At 36.4% G+C, this 24012-nt stretch overlaps 1 protein-coding gene across 9 annotated transcripts in view; it reads right to left on the reverse strand.

The window, feature by feature from the left end:
• The window catches only part of LRRC4C (leucine rich repeat containing 4C), a 1157697-nt gene that overhangs the window by 700977 nt on the left and 432708 nt on the right, over positions 1-24012 (reverse strand). For all 9 annotated transcript variants that reach the window (XM_070228640.1, XM_070228634.1, XM_070228639.1 and 6 more), the window contains one exon: positions 13600-13685. The gene's annotated coding sequence lies outside the window, so the exon portion shown is untranslated. The remainder of the gene's footprint in view (positions 1-13599; positions 13686-24012) is intronic.

The following is a 24012-nucleotide window of genomic DNA, read 5'->3' on the forward strand; positions in this document are numbered from 1 at the left end:
GGCTGTAAACTCTGCAATCTGACAATTTACATGTTAATGTGGTAAATCAATTCAATAAACATTTACTGAACTCCTGGCGAAGTTCTGTGCCGGGTATTCTGGGAGCATTATCCATGCCATTTAGAGAACATGCAACTAGGAACTGAGATAGGCAGGATCAAGTATATTTTCACTCCTGACATCATGACCATATTAGTTAATGCAAAATGAAATAATATATGGAGCAATTAACACTTTGTAGGTGTCTCTTTCTTCGTATTATATATACTAGTCGTTTAATCTGGGCATTCTTGTAACATCGCCATTGAACCTTTAGGGGTAGGAGGTGGAAATGAGAAAATTTTCTCTGCTTGAGTCAGCTACACATTATCCATTTTTGAATTAATCATTCTTCATGTAAAATTGTACTTGTTTTTTATTTTAGGGTGTGGTTTTAAGCACTGAGTTGATGACCTATAGTGTGCTTTCACTGAATTGACCTTGGTATAGACTTCAACAGACAATATTTGAAGTTGACATAGAATTATAATGATCATATGGGCTACATTAAAAAAGATAAAAAATAATGAAAGGAGAAGGCTATTAAAAAACAAACAAAAGCACAGTAACCAAGCAATTAACACAATGAAAAATTTCTAATGCATGCTCTTTCCTAATCCATGCACTTAGGTTCACAGAAATTTCAAACACAGCACGATTTTTTTTCCTATTAATGAAGTATATAGACTAGCCCCATGTATCCTATTTCAATGAACTACTATCTTAATTTTTGTCAATTATGCAAATTCAGCAAAGTGAGAGAAAACCTGGGAACTCATGACTTTTGACCTTCTTTCTTTGGGAGGCATCTTTTATAGTCCTTTTATAGGGCCATTTATTTAATTCTCAGAACCATTTTGCATGGCAGATATATTTATTATAATATTTGTTCAAAGAAGACAACTGAAACTCAAAAAGGTTAATGATTTGCCCAAATTCACAAAGGTATTGAAAGACAAGCCAATTGTTTAGCATCTCAGAAAACATCCTCTTTCCCAGCTCCGTGGTTGTCTTGATTAAGATCAGAAGATGTAATAGACAGCTGTCAATCTCTTATTTTAAGTAACCATGGGGAATTTTCTTCATTCCTTATTTCTTTTCTTTTATAATTATACTTTAAAATTCAGGAATCAGATTATATTTTAGTCACACAACATTAAGGGTCAAAATAAGACCTTCTTTAAAAAAGTGTTTCTATGAAAAGTGATAGGAATATTGATGCAATTCTCCTGAGGTAAGATTCATGGGTTTAGGACATATCTATCATTGATCAATACAAATTTATTGTGTTCCTTCTGTATGATCTAGATTGCCCTGGGTGCTATAGGAGATAGAATAATATGATGCAATTCACCAAATATATATTACGCATATATAGTATTCAATGCATTACTAAAGAGAAAGAGGGGACGCAAAGGAAGCAGAAAGAATTTCAACAGAAGAAGAAAAAGATGGAAAAGATACAGCTCTATTATTTAAGAAATTTATAATCTCGTTACGGAAACACAACACATATAACACAATCCAAGGGAAATGTAGTCAATGCCATTTGATGTAAAGTCTAAAAATCAAAGCAATCCTTTGAGGCAAGGGTGAGTCTAAGTCTTAATAATTCAGAATTCAGAAAGAATTCATTAAAATTCAGAAAAAATATTTTAAAAAAGTAAAACAATGACTTTTTGAGATATTTAATTAACCTTAATTTGAAGGTGGGAAACTGGTTGATATTCATGGATTTACATGTGGTTTTAAGAGCTATATGAAATCTGTATATCAAGTCAATCTTAGATGAATTTAGGTAACGGCAGCAGATGAAATTCCATTAAGCCATTTCTTACAGGCAAGCTAAATGCAACACAGTATTTTCCAATATTTTCTTGAATATGGTTTACTTCATAGACTTGAGATAGCGAAAATGTATACCTATTTAATCACAGAGTTACCAACCCACCATGGTACATGCCTTGAGATCTTTTCCAGGAGTGATAATGAGTTTACTCAGATAACATTTGTCCAGCTTGTTTGCACAAAGCAGAATACTTGCAGCCAGGTTGGCTGGAGTACAAAGGTAGGGAAAGGAGCAGCAGGTAGGCAAAAATATGGCGTGAAATAAAATGACACACCTACCTCAAAGAAGAAACAAAGCTTATGGACTTGTTGAGCTGGTGCTCTTTATCTCTCTGCTAAATAACTACATTAACATTCTAGTAGCACGTATTCTTTATTTTTTTATTTTATTTATTTTTTGAAGAAGAAGATTAGCTCTAAGCTAACATCTACCACCAACCCTCCTCTTTTTGCTGAGGAAGACTGGCCCTGAGCTAACATCCGTGCCCATCTTCCTCTATTTTATATGTGGGACGCCTACCACAGCATAGCTTGCCATGTGGTGCCAGGTCCGCACCCGGGATCCAAACCGGTGAACCCTGGGCCACAGAAGTGGAATGTGCACACTTAACCGCTGCACCACTGGGTGGCCCCCGTATTCTTTATTTAATCTGTATTTAAATAAAGGTGATTTTTCCTTGCAGAATTATCATCAGCACCAACTCTTCTTACTTTTTGAGATATCCCGGTTTCTCCCCATTAAGTATTAAACATTAAAAAGAAACTCAGAATTAATGAACTATCTTGAGTATACTCAAAGACGTAAACTGAGTGGGTGGGCAAATCTGAGAATGTTAGTACAGCACAACTAGTACTGTGTACTCCATTTCCTATTCTAGAACATAACAAATTGTGATTCATGACATCGAAATCTACTTTAAATTTTTCATGTCTTAGTGCCTTTTAACATCTACCCATCTACCTTGCCGATCTTTGTCATCCCCAAATACATATTTACATCAACTTTGATTGTGGTCACATAAAAATTTCTTTCCTTGTGCTAGAAAAAGCAATGAGAATTGATGAGTTTAATGGCTCAGACCAAAAAAAAAAAATCAGTCTTGATATATGTCTGTCTTTATCAAATGTAATAGAAGGTGAATTTTTATTTGTTAAATTCTAAAATTTGGGGGTGACAGCTCTAATCCTATCATCAGTTTTGTTTTTCTTATTTCTGCAATCTGGCTGGAAAAAATACAGAAATACATATTTGTGACTGAGATAAATTACTCCTGAGAGATTTCCTGGGTAGCCCTCTACAAGGAGAAGGTTAAGAAAAAATTCTACATTGCTACTCAACTAGTAAATGTTCATCTTTTAAAAAGTCGCTGAATCTCCAGTTGGTGCATATATCTAGAGCCGAGAACTGTTGAAGGCATTATTTTTCCCGTAAGATAAACGGTATAAATAGCCTCTAATACATGATTTCCACTTACAAAAGAAACTTAGGATGCTTAAATTGTGAATTCTGTGTCATTTGATAATATTATAACAATAGATTTTATGGAGGAATAAAATTATTGAGGCTTTAGCATCATTCAGACCCAAATCTCAACCCAGCTCTGCCATTTAAGTTACATAATTTTAGTATTTTTGAGGTTTACTGTTCTCATCTTAGAAAAAGGGATAAGAAAAACTACTCATTTGGTTTTTGTGATAATTAAGCAAGATAAATGAGAACCATCACACTCCTAAATTCAAGGAGCTACCATTTGCATAAATACAAGATAAGCAGAGCCTCTTAGCATCATGAAATATGGTAGGCTTGAGTAGCATGTACAAAGCTCTCACCTCACAGTTACATAGAATGAAGACCCCCAGTGCTTGCATTATTCACTACCATTGCAATAACAAAAACAGTGTGAGCTGACATAGTTTACATATCAAAACTCTGTTTATCGAGCATAGCCATAATGTCTTATTCTGCATGCCCAGGACAATGCCTGACTCATAGAAATAACTCAATATCAGTTTGTTGAATACATAAGATCACATGAATCTTGTATGATTGGTAGATCAGGAGCCCTTTGAGAAGCTGTATCCTTCAGTAAGAATTGTCAATGAGCTTATGCATAAGGATAAGTGAGACCTGAGACACAACTCTTTAGTTCCCTAAAGCAAAACAAAATTCTGTGAATTTTTATGATGAGGATATATGTGTTAATGCTATACACATAGCATTCTCAACCTCAAAGTAATGCTATTGTGTGTATGTATGTATGTATGTATGTATGTGTGTGTGTGTGTGTTCTGCATTTAAAAAGAGAGTGGGATGTTTTCCAAATAAATATATGATGCTGGCATTAAGGCATAGACAGATTTACAGAATTGTCAGCAAACATTAAAAAAATTTGGGAAGTTAACAGTTTGGCCTATTTTCTACTTTGGGGGGGATTTGCCCAATGATATTTTCCAGAACTGTCTATATCAACCTTGCTGATTCACTTATTTGCTGGGTATCTACTAGACGTATTATGTTCCCTTTAAGCAGCCCTCTCTGAAGAGGGCATTCTTCCCTAGAGATCCATTTCTGCACGAGTCTTGACTCTTAAACTCACATCTGCTGTTTCCATTAACTTTTTAAATATGAAGAAGAAATAGGCTTTAACAGATTTGTCACTAACACCACCAAAAATTTGAGATCTGGTATGGTGTGGTGTTGGGTGTGGCGGGCATTCTGTGTGGGAAGGAAGCAGGGAGAAATGAAGAAAGAAAGGAGAGCGAAAGAGAAACAGAAGAAGTTTTTATTGTTCTCCAGTGTTGAAGCATAAATATCTACCTTTTTACCCCTAAACCAAGAATAAAATTGCTTTGCAATATACAAAACTACTCTGCAAAGTATCTAATAACTAAGAGTATTCCCAAACTTTGAATTTGTTGTACCCATTGAGACGTTGTGCCATTTGTATTTAAGAAGCATGAACGAGCAAGGTTAAATATATTTGTATGGAGCAGCACAGAATGTGGATTCCAAAAATGCAGTTCTGGTTTATAAGGAACCCACAACGTGTTGAATTATGTCCCCCTTACAGCACTGGTACTAATTTATAGGGATCCGGGTTATATTAGTTTTTTATTACTGATGTAGCAAATTAACACAAATTTAGTGGCTTAGAACAACTAGGACGACATACTACAATTCTGTATGATGGAAGTCTGACACAAGTCTCACTGGGCTAAAATCAAGATGTCAGGAGGGCTGCATTTCTTTCTGGAGTCTCTGGGGAGGACCCATTTCTTTGCAAACTAAACTTCAGTTCCTTGCAGTTATAGAATTGAGATTCCTGTTTCCTTGCTGGCTGTCAGATGAGGGTCATTCTCAGCTTCTAGAAGCCATTTACTTTACTTGGTTCACAGCCTCCTTCATTGTCAAAGCCAGCAACAACAGCCTGTGTCCTTCTCATACTTGCACTTTCTACAACCCAAAATTCTGCCTTTCTCTTCCCTTCCTCAGGAGGGGTCAGCCTTTGTCCTGTTAAGGCCTTCAACTGATTGGATGAGACCCACTTACATCATGAAAGGTAATCTACTTTACTCAAAGTCCACCAATCCAAAAGTAATCTCATCCCAAACAATGCCTTCACAGAAACATCTAGAATGATGTTGGACCAAATATGTGAGTGTCATTGCTCAGTCAAGTTGACCCATAAAATTAACCATCACAAGGTCATTTGAGTATTTGGTGACTAGAGGGAGGTGCTGTCCATCAATATTTTACTCCTTTTTTTTTTCTATGCTCTATCTTCGCAACTCCTTCTCTGACTCTGCTTGTCCTGCCATCCTCTTTCACTTACCTTGGGCCCACCCAATTTCACCTTCCCACCCTCAAGACCCCATGAAGTTTCACAGCACTTGTGAAATTAGGTGACTTGCTTTGACCAGTGAGATGTGAGCAGATATATCATGTGTCACTTCTGCCTGGAGCTTTAACAAGCCAGAACGAGAGGCAGCGAATCTTTGTTCCTTAGTCTTAGTAACTATAAATGGTCCAAGGAGTATTTGTTACCTCATCCTAGATCCTAGATCGGGAGAAGACAGAGGGGAGCAGAGTCTTCAGCTAACCAGCAATTGTTACACAGTACGCAAGAGAGGAAACCCTTGCTGTTTTAAACCACTGAGAGAGTTGTGTTATTTGTTCCACAGCATAATCTAGCCTTTCTTGTCATAAAGAATGTATAACAAGAGGAAAATTGTCTTAGGAAGAAATATCATATGAAGTATTTAGAACATAGAATTTGGATTTGTACAACTTGAGACTATCCCTTTTTCGCTGTGTGACCATTGTAAAAATTACTCAACCTCTCTGATCATTGGTTTTCATTATCCATAAACTGGAGAGAATTATGCATTCATTGAACTTCCATCATATGCCAGGCATTATTCCAGTCACAGTGAAAAGAAAGATGGATAAAGTGGATTCTGAAACAAAAATTACAAATGCATTGACAAAAAAGAATATAACCTTACTAAATTCTTAGTCCACTACCCCAAACACTGTAGATAGCCAACAAATATTTCTGATTTCCTTCGAGTGCTTTAACGTAGAAAGATCCTAACCTTTACTGTTAATGGTGCTAATACCACCTGCTAACAGGTGGTTAAAAAAAGGAATTCAAGTGTAAGTTGTTTTCCCATTAATCAACAGAAATGCCAAGAACCAGTCAGACTGGAGTTTTGCTAAATTGCATGTTCGCTTTGCCATTCAGTACAAATGCCAAATTCATCACAAGTCTCCAGGGGGAGAGATTACTTTCCAGCAGGCAGTGATGCTTACTGGGGAGAATGCCTTCTTTCCTTCTTCCCTATGACCTCCATATTGTACTTATGATCTCTTTGTTCTCAGGAAACGCGACCCAGAGCAGGACATAAATGGGCAAAGAACAAAAGGAAAAATAAAAATAGACAATAAATGTATGAAAAATATTAATGCTCATTAATGATGAAGAAAAATCAAAATAATAATAGAGAGGCACTTCATCTGCTATAGACTGAATGTCTGTGTCCCCCAAAATTCATATATTAAAACCTAATCCACAAGGTGATGCTATTAGGAGGTGAGGTCTTTGGGAGGTGCTTAGGTCATAAGGTTGGAGCCCTTACGAGTGGGATTAGTGCCCTTATAAAAGAGACGCCAGAGAGCTTCCTTGTACCTTCCATCATGTAGGGAGGCAGGGAGGACAAGAGGGCTGTCTGTGGACCAGGAAGTAGGCAATCACCAGACACCAAATCTTCTGGTACCTTGATCTTGAACTTGCCAGCCTCTAAAGCTGTGACAAATAAATGTTCACTCTTTAAACCACCCAGTCTATGGTATTTTTTTATAGCAGCCCAAATAGACCGAGACAGAATCCATCAGATTAGCAAATATTAAAAAAAATACCGAATCACTCTCCTACGTTGCTGGAAAAGAACTTTCTATAGTAGGGATATAAAACACGCAAATTATGTGTCTCTTATTCCAATATTTTATTTTGGGGAATTGAATCTTCCCCAAATACTTTACTAAAATAGTAAGGAATATCCACAAAAAGTTATGAATATGTTCATCTCAGCACTTGCTAACAATATAAATACAACATACTTTTAACACTAGAGTATCAATTAAATAAATTGTTAGAAGTCTACAAAGAAATATCATACAAACTCTTACAAATGTTACATACAAACCTATTAAAAAAGAAAAAAATAGGGACTGGCCCTGTTGCCTAGTGGTTCAGTTCAGTGTGCTCTGTTTTGGCAGCTGGGGTTTGTGGGTGCGGATCTTGGGCACAGACATACACAACTCGTTAGCATGCTGTGGAGGCAACCCACATACAAAATAGAGGAAGATTGGCACAGATGTTAGCTCAGGGACAATCTTCCTCACCAAAAAGAGGAAGATTGGCAATAGATGTTAGCTCAGGGCGAATCTTCCTCAGCAAAAAAAAAGAAAAGAAAAATATTTACAATAAATTGATAAATTGTTGAATAAAAAATTGAAATATGGGCATAGAGAAAACATCTGAAAGAATGTGCCACAGTGATAATGAAGGTTATGTTTGACAAGGGAGTATCCCAAGTGTTTAGGTTCTTAAGGGTTTTCTATGTTTTCTCTGATATTTCTAAAATAAGTATGCAATGATATTTTGTAAAATAAAATTAGTCAAAAAAATAAGCACATTTAGGTACAAGTAAGACCTAGCTTATATGTGTAGTACAGCAGTAATCGACCTTTAAAGAATATCATCAAACATCTAGTTCTTACTAGAGGCAAGAACATGTGTATCTGCTGATGGCTGATCAATTTGGTGTCACCAATAAAAACCACAGATGATTTATTTTAAGTTTACAAGAAAGATATCTTGAGTACACAAAGAAACTCTAAGTTCTTTCAAGAATAGCAAGAATGCAAAATACATATGTCAATTCTGTACATGCTGAATTAGAAATGAAAGGATTCCAGCTCTTTTCTCTTTGGAATTACTAGTTAGATGGATGATTTTCCTAACGTGTTATTAAAGCCTCTTCAGGCAGTCAAAAATGGATTAATAGCAAAGGGCATATTGATTAAAATGTAATTTCTATTATTATAACTAAATGATGATTTTGCCTGCAAGTGGGAAGTACTCAGAGGCATCCTTTTGACATATTATAGCTCACTTTGGTCTCCACACAGAACTCGATTTCTGCTGAATTGCTGGGCGGAGAGGTATGTGTGTCAGACCACTATACAATCATTTTTAAAAAGAAGATGTTGTCTCAGAGAGAGGGAACACTTTTCATTTATTTTTAAGACTTTTTCCTAAGGAATAAACATAAATAGTTTTCTCTTTGTAAGGAGACCCAAAACATACTTGACTTCAAACCTTATTTAGAGGTTTAAAAGAAAACTTTACTAAAAGAACATTTTAACGCTATCGCTCAAGCAGTGAAATTAACCACTTTCTTTTTGTTCTATATCTAAATTTTATGAGTTTTTGTAGCAATTTTCATGGCTTAAAGTAGAAAGTACTTTTGGACAGCATGTAAATGATGAGGAATAATCTTTCAGAATCTACTGTCACATTCATACACAGATACACACACGTAGTCTTCAATGTCTGGTGATCTAATCTCAGAAATTAAATATTATGATATCACAGCCTCTCTGCTATTTTATGCTTCACATAAAAGAAAAGCACACTGAAAGTAACTATTTTGCACTGTTATAAGATGTGCTTCACTTTTAGAGCTGGAAAATTTTGGAAAAAATGTGCATCTTAGAATTGATGAAATTTTCTAATTCATAACATAGAAACAGGTGCATATCAAAGAATGTCATTATAATTGAAGCCACCTATCTTTTAAAAAGTGCCTTAAGTATTTGTTTCATTAAATAATAGCTAACATTTATTGAACATTTACATTGTGGTAAGTAGTTTTCTTAAAGATATCTAAAATTAATTATTATAAAACAATGTAGGAATTTGGGAAAAACTTTGGCCTACAAATGCAAATATTGTTCGTGTACCAGGATTAAAACTATATACGAAAATTGAGGTAAATGTACCAAATTTATAAGAGTTCTAGGTTAGAGTTATAAACATTTTTTCCTCAGTTTCTCAAACTTTCCATAATAGGTCTATAATTTCTTTTGTAATTTCAAAGGAGCAACTACATTTCAAACACTCAAATCCTGTGGAATCTTTTTGGACGTGGATGCATTTTGGGGGTGATTATATACAGTATTCACTTTAATACCAAGAACTGCTTCTTTCACTTAACACTGGCATTAAAAAAATGTCCAGAGGCTAATTAGTGTAATTGAATTAAAAACATATTTTTCCTTTGACTTCTTCTTGATGGGAGAGATCCAATTCTGTTGCTTTTAGACATCTCCTCTTTAAAAATACAAAAAAAATAAGCTAATCATTAAAATAAATCTGACTTGTTGAATGCCAACAACACCAATATAGCCAAACTTCTCTTTTGACATACATGGCCACCCACACCAAACTTATCCCTTTATCAAGGTCTGGAAGAGCTCAGCTGCCAGCCACATCAATTACTTCTAACACTTTATAAAATAAAAAATTAAATGGGCAAAAGTCTGATTTGTATATCCTGGTAGATTCAGTACAGCATCAGTGCTGTCCATCCATAGAAAAAAAGGAAAACTACAGAGGAAATTGTACCACCTTCTAGTAATTCAATTCCTGAATTTAGGGTCAATCTAAACTCATAGAAGCAAACAATAAACGTTGCTAATGCAATATGCTCTCAAATTTTCCCAAGACTTCTTTCTGTATTGACATATAGTGCATGCCCATTATCTAAATACTTACATTTAATTTGTGGCTCACCACTATTAGTGATCATTTTCAAAGTTGTAGTCAATATGATGCTAATTAAGGAATCTCAGAGAGACATTATACCAGAGTTCTGATAAGAAATAGTTGGGACACTCAGATTAAGATAATTCAAAGAAAGTATTCACAAAGGCGCTATTTACAAAAAGGTAACTAATTTGTAGAGAAACTAGGGCGCAGGACTCTGAGCTACTAAGAACAAAGGAGTTATTAAAACCTCTAGGTCACACGTTAGTGGGTGAGGAAGCTGTTCGTGTAGACAGCGTCACTTGCTTCGTGCACAGAAGGTAGCTTTGAAAGAAACAGACCCATGGCTGAGGAGTCTAGTCAGCTCGAGATGAATTTGCAGAGAGGGAGCCTTGGGAATGGAGACACTCATCTCACTTACCCTTTCCTATTATCTCTTGCTGGGGAACCCCATTGGCTGAAGAGGGGACTAGAGCCCTTTGATACAGTCTTTACAGGTCAGCTTCCAGGACAGAAGGCAGCATAGAGGGAGCAAATAAAGGATATGCAACTGAACAATTACACGGAGCTCACAGAATGAATGTAATCGAATTTGGGATCCTTCCAGGTTAGTGTCTCTGACACATCACACACATACAGGGTTGCGGAGATTGGCCCAATGTATACGCCAAATAATTACAGAAGAGGCATGGACTATAGCCATCCAAGTTGCTGAACTAGAAATGAGAGGCCTCCCAAATTAAGTGATTATTAATAAGCCTTTCTGGCTCTCCCAGAATTGTTACTGATTCTAGATTTTTAAAATGTTATTGTTCTGGCAATTATTTGGATTTTGCAGATGCCCCTGTCATAAACAGTGATCATACGAGCGAGCATCAGACAAGCAATAGAATTCAAATTTTAAGTCTGCACGTGGGTCATATTCCAGACTTTTTGCGGGAGGAAAAAAGAAACAAATTAAATCCACCATACTTTTCTTAAATAAATTATTTCTCCTTACATGAAGTTACAACTAACAGGAAAAGAGAAAAGATAAGTAAACAATAAATTATTTGGTGTGCAAGTCACCCAACCATCGCTTTGGATTTGCCTGATCTCTTCCTGTAAGTGATTGTAAGTTCTCCTAAAGGCCCAGGCAAGGTGCATGCAGCGGGGTACTTTACTCCTTGGGTCTCAGTACATGCAGCCCATAGGTAATACTGGAAATAGTGTCCCAGAGGACTCTTAGGGGATCAGAACTGGGGCAAATACACCGAACTCAGGCTGATGATTCATATGAGTTAAATGAAGAAGAGAATCAAGCAGAGTGAGAAACAAGAATCTGTTTTGGAAAGGCAAAAATGAAGACAGAGAGAAGACAAGTGTGGAGTAATTCTTAAGGCTCTGTTCAGGCTCTGAAAACAGTTTCTGAGGGATTTTCTATCTTCCCTTGTGTGCATTATTAGGTGCATTTAAAGGACCTGGAAGATAATTTTATTTTCTTAGAAATAATTAAATCAGTGGTTATTCTTTGATGAAGCGGTTACAACCAATTTTTCTATGTGTGCAGGTGTGTATACATGTGTGTATGACACACATATGGGTAGATATTTCTAATTATTTAAATGAAAAGATCATAAATAAAAAGCACCAATATCATTATTCAATCAGTATAGGGTTTTTAAGATTCTTTAACTATTTGAAATGATTTATAAAATGCTATCCCATTATATTTTCACGTTTTTATTTCAGGGACAAAATATTTTGTCAAAGATGATATTAATGTGGTCAGAGTAATGTTAGAGGATCCTTAAGTACTTAAAGGTATTAGTTTAACTCATTAGTAATTACTGACTAGTAAGTCCTTTGTTAAGAGTTGTGAGGGCTAAAGAAATAACCAAGTTAATTGTCCTGACCTCCAGGGGCTGAGACTCTGATGAAGTAAGAGGCATATACACAGTTCACAGTAATTAGGACAGATTATAATATGGGATATAAGAGAAGCCTTTGAAATGTGGCTATGGATTGAACAGCAGAGAAGGGAGCTATAGTGGTTAGTTATCTTGGTGAGAGTAATTTTAGCACTGCTTGAAGCAAAATTTTAACACTCAGGTAGAGAGTGGGAAGTGAAAGGGTAGCTAAAATTAACTCATTTAATCATCGAGCCCCTAGCATTTTAGACATTGTGCTAGGTACCGGAAATACACATTACAAAATGAAAATAGCCCCTCCTCTTGTGGAAATTACCATGAATTGGCGAAGAACATTAATGGTTCTATGGAGACATTTAAATGGATAAAAGGAGGCTAAGTTGGGGGGAAAATCAAGAGAATAGTGAGATGAAGGAGGCTTGTTTTGTTTTGATTTTCGTTGGTTGCATTTCTCCAGGATTAGGGAAACATATGCATGCTGGTTTTTTGTCTGTGTGGAAAAACCCAGGAAAACAGAGAAATGCAAATCAAGGTGGAATAGCTGATTTAATAAAGTTTATAAATAAATGGAAAGTATTAGGATTAAAATCTAATATAAGGGGTTATTTTGAGAAACAAGAAATAGACTATAGATAAATACAGAGACGTTTTAAGGTCTAAAGAAGAAAAATTCAGTGTTGTTCACATAAGATAGTCTCATCTTTTCTAGAAAGCAGGAGGCTGTTTCATCGGAAACTGAGAAAGTCTGGGGAAGATTTGAGTCCAAGAAGAATAGAGATTTTGAACAACCATGAAAGGGCTGGAACCTTTTAAGTGGCCAAATTCCACTCAGGACCAGGCACTGTCAGGCAGTGTGGAAATGTTGAATGTCTATGATACGTCAGCAAACTGGCATAGTCCTTGTCTTCATGGAGCATTTCATCTAATGAAAGATGCATACAATAGCCAAGTAATTACACAAATAAATATTAACTTGGCTATTGGCAAGGTCAGTGTGACAGGGGATAAAGTTGATAGAGAACAAGAGAGTCAGAGAGAACCCAGTATAATTGGCTTTCTTTGGATTCAAGGAAGCAAATAAAACTAAATGCGTCATCTGGTGTACCAGAATGATAGAGAAATACAAAAGGAGGGTAAATAACGGGTTCAGTAGGAGTCAGGAAGTGGACTAAGAGGGGCTATATGCAGCTGTGGTCAGAAAGCAGGCTTTCAAAGTTTGATTGGGAGCAGAGCAGTGATGAGAGACAAAGCGGTTCCAGGCAAAAATGCAATGTGTATACTTAGAGCAGAAGTCAAGTTCCCTCCAGACACACGCACTAACCTCACCCTCACTGCTGAGAGCTTGCTCATGCCAAGGATCCAGCAATTAAACAAATTAATTCACAAACAGTCTACTCCAAGGCACTTTAAGTCACATACGAGACAATTTTTCTTTCCCGTTTTTTTAAAGCTGTTAATACTGTACTCACATTCATTCAATGTGTCAGATGTTCCAGCTTACTGGGCCCCACTCTCACTGGGTGATCTTGCAGCCTCACAACACAGAGAACCATTTCTAGGAAAGAGATAAAATTAAAACACAACATTACGCTTAAGGAAGTTAGAAAGTAGCCCAAAGCAAAATTATTTGAAATTAAAATCTACCTAACGGAGTAAGCTACAGGGAACAATTTACATTTCTATATATTTTTCCAGTGTATATTCATTTTAAAATATGTCATGCTTCAGGCTTTTCTCAGAATATAAAAGGCTTTTTAAAAAATGATAGTCATCATAATATTTGGTTCTGGATAAATATCTCACTTTATCAAATTTTTCTTTCTGCTGGACCGTTGAACAAGATTTTCCATAAAAGAGAAAAGGTGTATCTACTGCTATTTTAGCCCCATCTTTCTTTGCACACTCTAGTTGAGTCAAATGAATATATTCCTCTTTCCTGAACATTATCTACTTTTTCCTGTCTCTATGAAATTATGAAATTGCTCATGCTGTCTTATCCCCTTGAAATGTCAGTATTCTTTTGTCCATTCCTATTTCCAACCCAACAAACTCATAGACATTCTTTGATACCCAGCTCAGATATGACCTTCTTTCCCCTGAAGCCACATACCAAAATTAATCTCTACCTCATCTATGTTCCCACAGGCTGTTGCTTGTCAATTATTACGAGACTTACAACCAGTGTTTCTAATTCTATTCCCCTGCCTTTGAGCTTTAAAGGCAGGAAGAATATTTTATGTGTGAGAGGTTTTTTTCCCTTTAATCACCATCTGTCCAGTGCACATAATGGACAATCAAATATAATGGATAATTTCTCCTCACTCTATCTTGTGGCAAATCAGGCATTTAGTAATGCCATAGTCAGGGCTCTACACTATATCACTCTAAAATTTCTTTTCAATTAAAACACCTTTTTTACTTGGCTTCCAGAGTATCATTTTCTCCAGTTTTCTTTTCCTAATTGGTGACAATTTCTTAGTTTCCTCTGAAGTTTTCTCATTTTCCCAGCCTTGTAATAATACAATGCACCATGGCTCATATCTTGAACATCTCCTATTTGCTGTTAAACTAACTCCCTTTGAGATCTTATCTAGGCCTCTAATTTTATTTTAGCCTTGAGCTCTGCATGAGTACCAGACTTAAAGCCAACTGTTTACTCGATAGACACACTCAGGGTGCTAATAAGCAATTTAAAATTAGTATCTCCAAAATTGAGCTCCCTGTCACCACCAATTTCCTCCTCTTACAATTTCTTCTCAGGTCAGGGCAATTTCACCCTACCATTTTCTCATTCCAAAACACTTGAAGTCACATATCTCTCATACCTCATACTGAGTATGTTAACAAATCCCATTGGTGCTAACTTCAAAATATATCAAAAATGAATCTAAAATATGATCACTTTTCTCCTTCTCCACTTCTAAAATACGGATCCAAACCACTGTAAGATCTGTTAAGTTTTATGGCAACGGAGTCTACTTTATCCTTTCCTTCCGTGTATTCTCAAAATAAAACCCAGAACGATTCTATTAAAGGTAAATCAGATTATGCCTCTTCTCTGCTCTAAACCTTCCAGTAGCTTCCATCTCATTCAAATAACAGCCAAAGCTGCTAAAAGTGTTGGTGAAATCCCACATGATCCGGTCCCATTTTAGCTCTCAGATCTCTCTTCCTTGTTCACTCTGCTCCATCACAATGGTCTCCTGGCTGTTCCTCAAAAATTTCAGGCATATTTCACCCTCTGCACTTTGCTTCTGCTGTTCCCTCTCCCTGAAATGCTCTTCTGCTGATCCAGGTGAATCTCTTGCACATCTCCCCTGGGTACTTGTGGAAATTCATTCATTTTCTCCATGAGGGCTTCCTTGTCTGCCCTATTTAAAAGTGCAACACCCTACACCTGGCACTGCCTATTCCCATTCTTTCCTGAAATTTCCTTCAAATCACTTATTCTTTATAGTATACTATGTATAGTATACTATAAAAATCTAATATAGATTTTTATAAATTGTTTTCTTCCCATCAAACAAGTAAACTCCATGAGGGCAGGAATTCTCATTGATTTTGTGCACTGCCGCAATTCCAGTGGCTTGAATTACAGCAGGGATATGGTAGGGGTTAAATATATTTTGTTGAAGGAGTTTATCCTTTTGAAATGAGAAAACCTAGGTTCCAGTTCCTGTACCACCATGTTTTGTTTACGTAACCTCATTCTAACCGAGTCTCAGATCCTTACTTATAAAACTAGCATAATAACGTCTTCTCAGTCACTTTACCAAGGGAGCTGAGTAAATAAAATGGGGCAATCAGTAAAAATGTTACTTGAGTATCAAAAGGTACTAAATAAGACATGACAACTTGAATATACAACGTAGTTGAGCCTAACCTTGATCCTGACGCAAATTGTGTATTGTATTACAATTTACACCTACAGCTCTGTGTCAGTGGTTTTCAGAGATCTGACTTGGTTCATAAAGTTAACTTGTGTGAACTCTGTACTAAAGTTGGGTCTTTTGATTCTAAAGTAGGCCATTTTCTAGCATAATAACTACCATTAATGCTGAAAAATAGGCAAATTATATTTGCCTGATTTATAGAGCTTGAAAAGTATGTCACATTGTAATAATAAAATTAATAATGACAACACAATATCTAACAGTTTTGAGCACTCCCGATACATCAGGTTCTGCTCTAAGTGATTACCTGTATTGTTTCATTTAATTCTCAGATACCCTTGTGTGGCTGTGACTATAATCGTTTCCAATTAAAAATGGAAAAAGGCGTAGAGAGATTAAGTACTTTGCACAAGGACACACAGCTAGTAAGTGGTGAAACTGAGATGCCAACCCCGGCAGCTTTGTGACACAAAACTAATTTTAGTTAAAAATTATCTTTTTCCCCAGTTTTATTAGATATAATTGACATATAACACTGTATGAGTTTAAAGTGTACAACATAATGATTTGATACATGTATACATAGCCACAGTATATATGATTACCACAATAAGTTAACACCATTACCTCACATTGTTAAAATTTTTTTCGTTATGATGAGAACTTTTAAAATTTACTCTTTCAGCAGTTTTCAACTATACGATACTGTATTGTTAACTATAGTCATCATATAGTTCATTACATACCCAGAACATGTCATTTGGAGTCAATACAGCAGAGTTCCAAAAAGTCGTTCACTCTTACACCTAACTGAGGAAGTTTAGGGATATTTGAAAGCCTAATAATGAGTTAAAAAAAAAACAACAAAAAATAGAGTAACTGATACTGCAGTAACATTCTTTAGGATCTGTTTACTTTATGGTAACTAGTTACTTGAGAAGCACTCAGTTGCCTCAGTAATTCCCTCTTCTTTGTAATTGCTCCTGTGAAATGATTCATTGTAATGTTGGAGAGTAATAACAGTAATTCACTCTGTGATTACTAAGAGCCAATAAAATAGTTAGGACAAATATCAATCTAATTGGAAGTGTCACTGCTTGAGTCACTTGAAAAGAATCACTTGCGAATGTTCTATCGGTAGTGATCATGCATTGGCAGAAGGGGATGAAGATGAATGAACAGGCCCGGGTCCTCCTCCGCTTCTGACAGTTCGTTTCCTTCTGATAAACAGCTATTCTGTCAGGAAAAAAAACTTAATCTCCCTGTGACCTTTCTTCATTTGGATGAGAGCACTACAATGATTCTGAACTGTCAGAAGAAAGTTCCAAGAGAAGAGTGAGGAAATTCTATAGATAATTCACTCTACTTGACAACAAACAAGAGAACAGCTTTAGAATATGGCATTACATGAAAAAGAGGGACTGTCCACAAATTATCTTCATTATAATCATAATCCCAGCAGTAGGTAGCATATGTGGAACATATATGATGTGCTTGATATTATGGTAAGCACACTGAATGATTTATTTTGATTCTGTGTTGTATAGATTGGTTTGGAAATGCCATTGGTTACTTTGAGCTGGATAAGGTGTCTTAGGTAGATAAACATGTCATTCCTAAAAATATAATCTAAGTGAGTCTGACTTGAGAAAACTGAGGCATGCGGAGTTAAGTGATGATATCAGATCATACGATTACTATCAGAACTGAAGAATTTCCACCTGGCACTTTACCATTCTTCTCAACAAGCTACTCTGCCTCCCACAGCTCGCTCATTTCTGTGTCTTTATGCTTAAATGCAGAGAATTATTTAATTGTATGAATTTCAAGCTCTTATCCAACTAGAAAATGCTACAATATAATGCTTCTGTTTTGCAAATGCAGTTCTTTAGACACAATCCGGAACCGATAGAATTCTACAACTCTCCTGAAGGTGAATGGGTGTGTAGCCATATACGACTGGGGCAAGAAGAGAAAATATCATCTAGATATTAAAATAAGCATATAATTGCATAGTGTTATATAAACATGCTTATGACATAATATCAAGAGAAAAAAGAAAATTTCAAAATAGCATATATTCTGTAATTATGTATATCCTATACATGTGTCTATGTACAAGGATAATATGGAAGAACATAGGACAATTTTCTCATGATTTGTTGGGCATAGTGTAATACTGAGTCTATTTATACTGAACATTAGTGTTTTCACAAAATTGTTTATAATATGATTTTGAAAGTGATATTTAATTTAAAAAAATACATGGCATAACAACACTTTTGAAATTCAAAGAGGTGCTGTGGTTTTGGTGATCACAGAAATGATCTTCTCAGTGCTTGGTGTACATGACTTTTAAGAACCACTTTCAAATCGTTATATCTTCTATGCACAACCATAGATCCTAGCACACAAGCCAGTTAGTAATTAATTCTTAAATACTCAATTCTTCCCTCAGAAATCATCTTAATCTATGTAATGACTGTAAAAAATGAAAAATGTCTTTATTTATTCATTCACTCATCCATTAATTCAACACACATTAGTTAAGTGCTTACTGTTTTAGGCACTATTTTAAGAGATAATGATTTAACAGAAAATATGAAGCTAGTTTGTAGCAAGCTTTGGACCTCCAACAGTTTAAAGTTAACTCTCTGAAAAGGAAAAGAGCTCAAGAAAGGATTTGAAACAAATTTGTTCCCCTAGTTCTCACTGAAAATGCAGTAAAGTGGAGAAAGGGTGCAGAGTCTTGTTCCTGGGAAGCTTCCTGAGTAAATGTATCCAGGAAAAAAAAAAACATGTTGTGGAAAATAATTTAGAAATAGTTTTCCAACTTGGCTTCCTTCACTCATCACCTATTCATCAGAACATCCGTTCCAGCAGAAGAAAAAGGTCATGAAGGCGGAGGCTTGTTTAGTTCACCACTGTATCCCCAGCACCAAGGACAGTACCTGTGCTGTGTCCATGAGAATCCAAATCAAACAGTTCAGTTCATACCAAGTGCTAGATTGCCCTGTTAGAAAACTGAATCAAATTTGGTTTTGTCTCTCAAGGACATTAGTCCAGGTGGCTGATTAGAGTATTTGTAAAACAGCTACTATGTACTAGGCATATAATACCTGCTATTACTTTAATCTTATGTTACCATAGCTCCATCTCTTTGACAAGAGATTTTTGCATATTGAGGTATAAGGGGTACCTATTCTGGTTCAAAACTGTTTCAGCTTGAACTGAAGAAGCCTGACTTATGGCCTGTCAAACACACATTGTACATCTGTTTTAACCATTAAAGCAAAGAATGCACTCTCTTAAGATAATACACTCCCTCCTACGTCCTATTGGTAACACCCACATGTACTTTACATATATGATAATATACTATTATTTGTAGCTCATGGTAACACTTTGCAGTAGATTTTATTGTCTCCATTTTACAGAGGAGGAAACAGATGCATCTGGCTAAGCAATTTGACCAAAGGCCAATAGTTCATACATTGCTGAGCCACTAAGTTTAGCAATGTTTTTGCAATCTTCTCCTCCTGTCCATATCCTTGCCTACATTCTTAGATCAGACCCTAATCAATTCCTGCTTAGACTTTGTCAGTAACCAACTTCTAGGTCTCTCTTTTTCTGGTTTTATCTATCATCCTTTACACTTTCACACTGTCTACTTGTGATCTGTTTTTTTAAGCACATATTTTGCTATATTTTGATTACATTATTTTCCTCTGTCTTAAAACCCAGATGGCTCTCTATTGTCTCCAGAATAAACTACAGGCTTCTTAGAAGAGCTTTACATGCTTTTAATTTAACATTAAAATATTAATAGTCTTCTCTAATGCTCAAACTTTATAGTCAAAACTATAGATAATTGAACTAAGATTAGATAATTCAAAAATCAGCAGATCTACGTTCAAGTCACTGGTGATCCAGTTATTAGTTACCAGTTGTGTGATAGCCTCCAAGTTATTTTACTTCTTTGATCCTTAGCATCTCATTTAGAAAATGGGGATAATAACATTTAACATGTAATTTTTGGTGCATATAATAGACACTCAGTAAACGATATTTATTATTATCTGTATCCATGGTGTAATATAGCCCATATTAAGGAAATCATACATGAAAAAATTCTAACAGAGATCCTAAGTGTGAAAAATGGAATGAAAAAATAATAGAATTGGCTGGAGCCAAGCAATGATATAGGATTTCAGAGTTAGGTTGCCAGATCAGTGTAATTTTGTGTGAAGAGAAAATTCAATTATGAATAGACTTTTCAATTATTTTTTCTTTTATAGCAAAATAAAAGTATAAGTAAGGCCCGATTTGACAGAGGAAAAAACAACAAGTTATTTTATTGTATGGATCAGAACAGGTTTGCACTGGATTTACCAGTAATAAACAGAAATATTCTATACTCTACTCCTCACTTGAAATATTAAGAAGAATTACTATCTGATTCTATAGCTCTCCAAGAATATGCTTTCCTACTAATGAATGCTCACATATAGATTTTACACGTTTATGACAAATATAGGTTAACTGACAGAATATTTAGAAATGCTCAGAGTGATTAATCAAGGCTGCTTCATTTAGTCATGAGAGATATTTAGCGAGATTTCACGTTTAGTTAAATTAAGTTCGTAAGCAGGAAAACTCATTTGAACTCAAGAAAATATTCTGGGCACATAGAAACTCAATGGTAATACTCTGAAACACAAGCCTAGCATTAGTGACCCTAAGCTAACTTCCAGGTATCTTCACATTGATTGGCAATGTTAGCTGAGAAGTAAACACACGGTGTTGCTTGTTTTCACCTAAATAAACTCACATTAGATAAAATCACCCTTTCAGCACTCATTTATCCAAATGCTCATTAAATAACACTAAGTACCGAGCAGTATGCCAAATGCTAAAAATAAAAGAAGTAATACAATGCTTTTTCTGATTTTACTGGCCTCTTAATATAATTAGGAGAGAGAAACACATAAAATAATAAATAGGATATTTTATTTGTGATGGTATGTGTACAAGATAGAGAAGAGAGCCCATATGTCTAGATTTGTTCAGGTCCATCAAGAAGCAGACATCAAGATGGGAATAGACATGCAAGAAATTTATTGGAGGAAATGCCCATGAAGGATAAAGGGAGAGTGATCAAGAGAAAGAAAGGAGCGCTTTCAGACTACAGTAAAAGCCCGACATTTGAAAGAGAATGGAAAGACAGAAGGTAGGCTGGAAAGAGTCTAGAACTGCAGCATAATTCCAAGAATGGTTCAGTCACGCCACTGGGAATTCCATCCTTGAGCTTCAGTTCCCCATTAGAACAGTTCTGTGCTTCACAAGAATAGGCCTGAGCTAGTAGCACTCACTGGCTGGGAACAGACCAATGGAAACACAGCCTAGCAACAAAAGCCCTGATGGCTACCGAAAGCAGCAGTTATGGCTGTCAATCAATTTTGCTCCCAGCTGCAAGCCCAGTGGCATACTCTGATGGTCATCACCGCGGGAATGGTCAATTTTACGTGTCGATTAAGCCTTCAGAAAGGATTTTGAAAGAGGAAGAGAAAGTCTCCAAGTGGACAAGATGGGTAAGTTCATTCCAGGCATGAACCAGTCCAGAGAGACACAGAACAACATGGCAAGTTTGGGGGAGTTAGAAGTAGTGCATTACGCTGAAGTCTGCACCCAAGGGCACTGCAGGTAGTGCATCAAGAGGAAAGGCTAGAGAGAGAGGCAGGATTCTGATCAGGTAGAGCCAGGAAAATTCTACAAAGATGTTTGACTTTACTCTGTAGGTAACGTAGAGTCACTGAAAGGATTGATGCTGGGCAAAGTGTGGGATGTGCGTTGTAGAAAGAGATCTGGGGTACAGAGCATATTCAGATGGAGAATTCAAGGAGGTAAAGGAGAGGGCAACATTAGTAATGAAGACAAGGTAACACCACAAATCCTGGTTTCAATCTTGGCTCCACCCTTATCAACCATGTGACCGTAAGCAAGTCATTTAACTCTCCAGAGCCTCTACTACTAATTACACACCTACTTACTTCACAGTGATGTGAGGATCACAGGTGTGAAACAGGAAGGAGCATGCCTAGGATCTCAGGTGTCAAAAGCAGACAGCAACCTACCTTCACATCCTGGCCTAAGTGTGTGACTACAGTCATGTTTTACATAAACTTCTGTAAACCTTAGTTTTCTTAAATGTAAAATGGCAACACAGTCACAATGCAGTTGTTTTCTATGAGGTGATACCTGTGAAGTCTTAGCTCACTCTTTGCGCGCAGGAAATGCTCAGTAAGTAATGGCTCGTTGCTGTGCTGGGGCCTTGCACACTTGAATTGTTCTGTCTCACAACATCTCTGCAGGCAGGTTGTTTTCTCCCCCTGAGTTTAGAGGAGCAAATTAACACTTGAAGAGTTTAAGTAAGTGGCTCACTATCACATAAATCATCTTCTGGGTTGTCCTTCTCAGTTGCCTGACTTCAAACCCCATGTATTCAACCACTGTTCTATATTACCCTCCATTCCAGCACTAAGCAAAACCATCTACCTGCCAAAGAAAATGAAAATTCTAACAACTCACTTGTTGGCTACTGTTGGGTTTCCTTCTATTATTACGGGGCTTTCAAGCAGAATTAGGGACCATTTAAACAAAACTTCCTGGTTGGACCCATGGGAGGCTTTATCCAGTTTATTTAAATGGAACATTACAGGGGCCAGCCTGATGGTGCAGTGGTTAAGTGCACACATTCTGCTTCTCAGTGGCCCTGGGTTCACTGGTTTGGATCCCGGGTGTGGACATGGCACCACTTGTCACACCATGCTGTGGTAGGCGTCCCTCATATAAAGTAGAGGAAGATGGGCATGGATGTGAGCTCAGGGCCAGTCTTCCTCAGCAAAAAGAGGAGGATTGGCAGCAGTTAGCTCAGGGCTAATCTTCCTAAAAAAATAAATAATAAATAAATAAAAAATAAATGGGACATTACAGACATTGCACAGATTCTGATATAAGCTGTGTTCCACCATTTGAAATTGGCTTCAATTGGAAGGGGAGGGGGAGTGTGTAAAATGACCAAGCCTGTTGTTTTCACAACTATGTCCCCATCTGGAGAGGTCTTTGGAATGTTCATGTACGTTAGTCTCTTCATTCTAATGAGACATATATTTCACTCCCAACTAACAGCAGCCGTGATACAGATAAGCAAAACCCATGAAAGTCCTACAGAGATTAGGCACAAGGCTCTGATGCATGCAGCCTTCCCTCTTCCTCATCTCTACTTCCAGAGAAAAAGAGTGACCTGATTTTAATCCGGGTTCTGGCATATTTCTTATTAGGTGAAATACTTAACTTCACCAAGCTTCAGTTTACTTAGCAGAAACAGCATTCTCTTAAAGTCGCCTTAAGTACCAAATGTGAACACCCAGGACCATGTCTAGCACAAGTTGGTTCCCCACAGAGGTTAGTTCCTCTTGAGTGGGTGGTAAAGAATGAGTCTCAAAACCAACAGATTATCAGAAGATAATTCTATCCGTAAACAAAGGGAATCTCCTATTAGTAGCTTGGGAAGAGTTTAAGCTTTCATCTTATGTTAATAGTAGCACATACATTTGCATGTACAATAACATTTGTATGTACAATACCATTAATATCGTAGATACATAACGTGTACGATAACATTAATATTTGTATGTACATGCATATGTGCATTCCTATGTACAATAACATTCATATTAATGTAATGTTGGCATTCATAAAATAAAATGTTAATGTTCGTATTAAAAGAAAACAAGAAACTTTCACTATTCACAGATGCCTCAGCAATAGATTTGGACCACAGCTTGAGGAGAAAATATTTTAACCTCATTGATCAATTGTAGGATATTCATTTTCAAGAATAATTTCGTTGACCTCTCCTAGGAGAGTGTTCACCTTCAATACAGAAACTTATAAATCTGCAAGACTTGCAAAACACAGATTTTTTTT

The sequence above is a fragment of the Equus caballus genome, chromosome 12 (assembly GCF_041296265.1).
Source record: "Equus caballus isolate H_3958 breed thoroughbred chromosome 12, TB-T2T, whole genome shotgun sequence".
In the NCBI taxonomy this organism is placed as follows: Eukaryota; Metazoa; Chordata; class Mammalia; order Perissodactyla; family Equidae; genus Equus; species Equus caballus.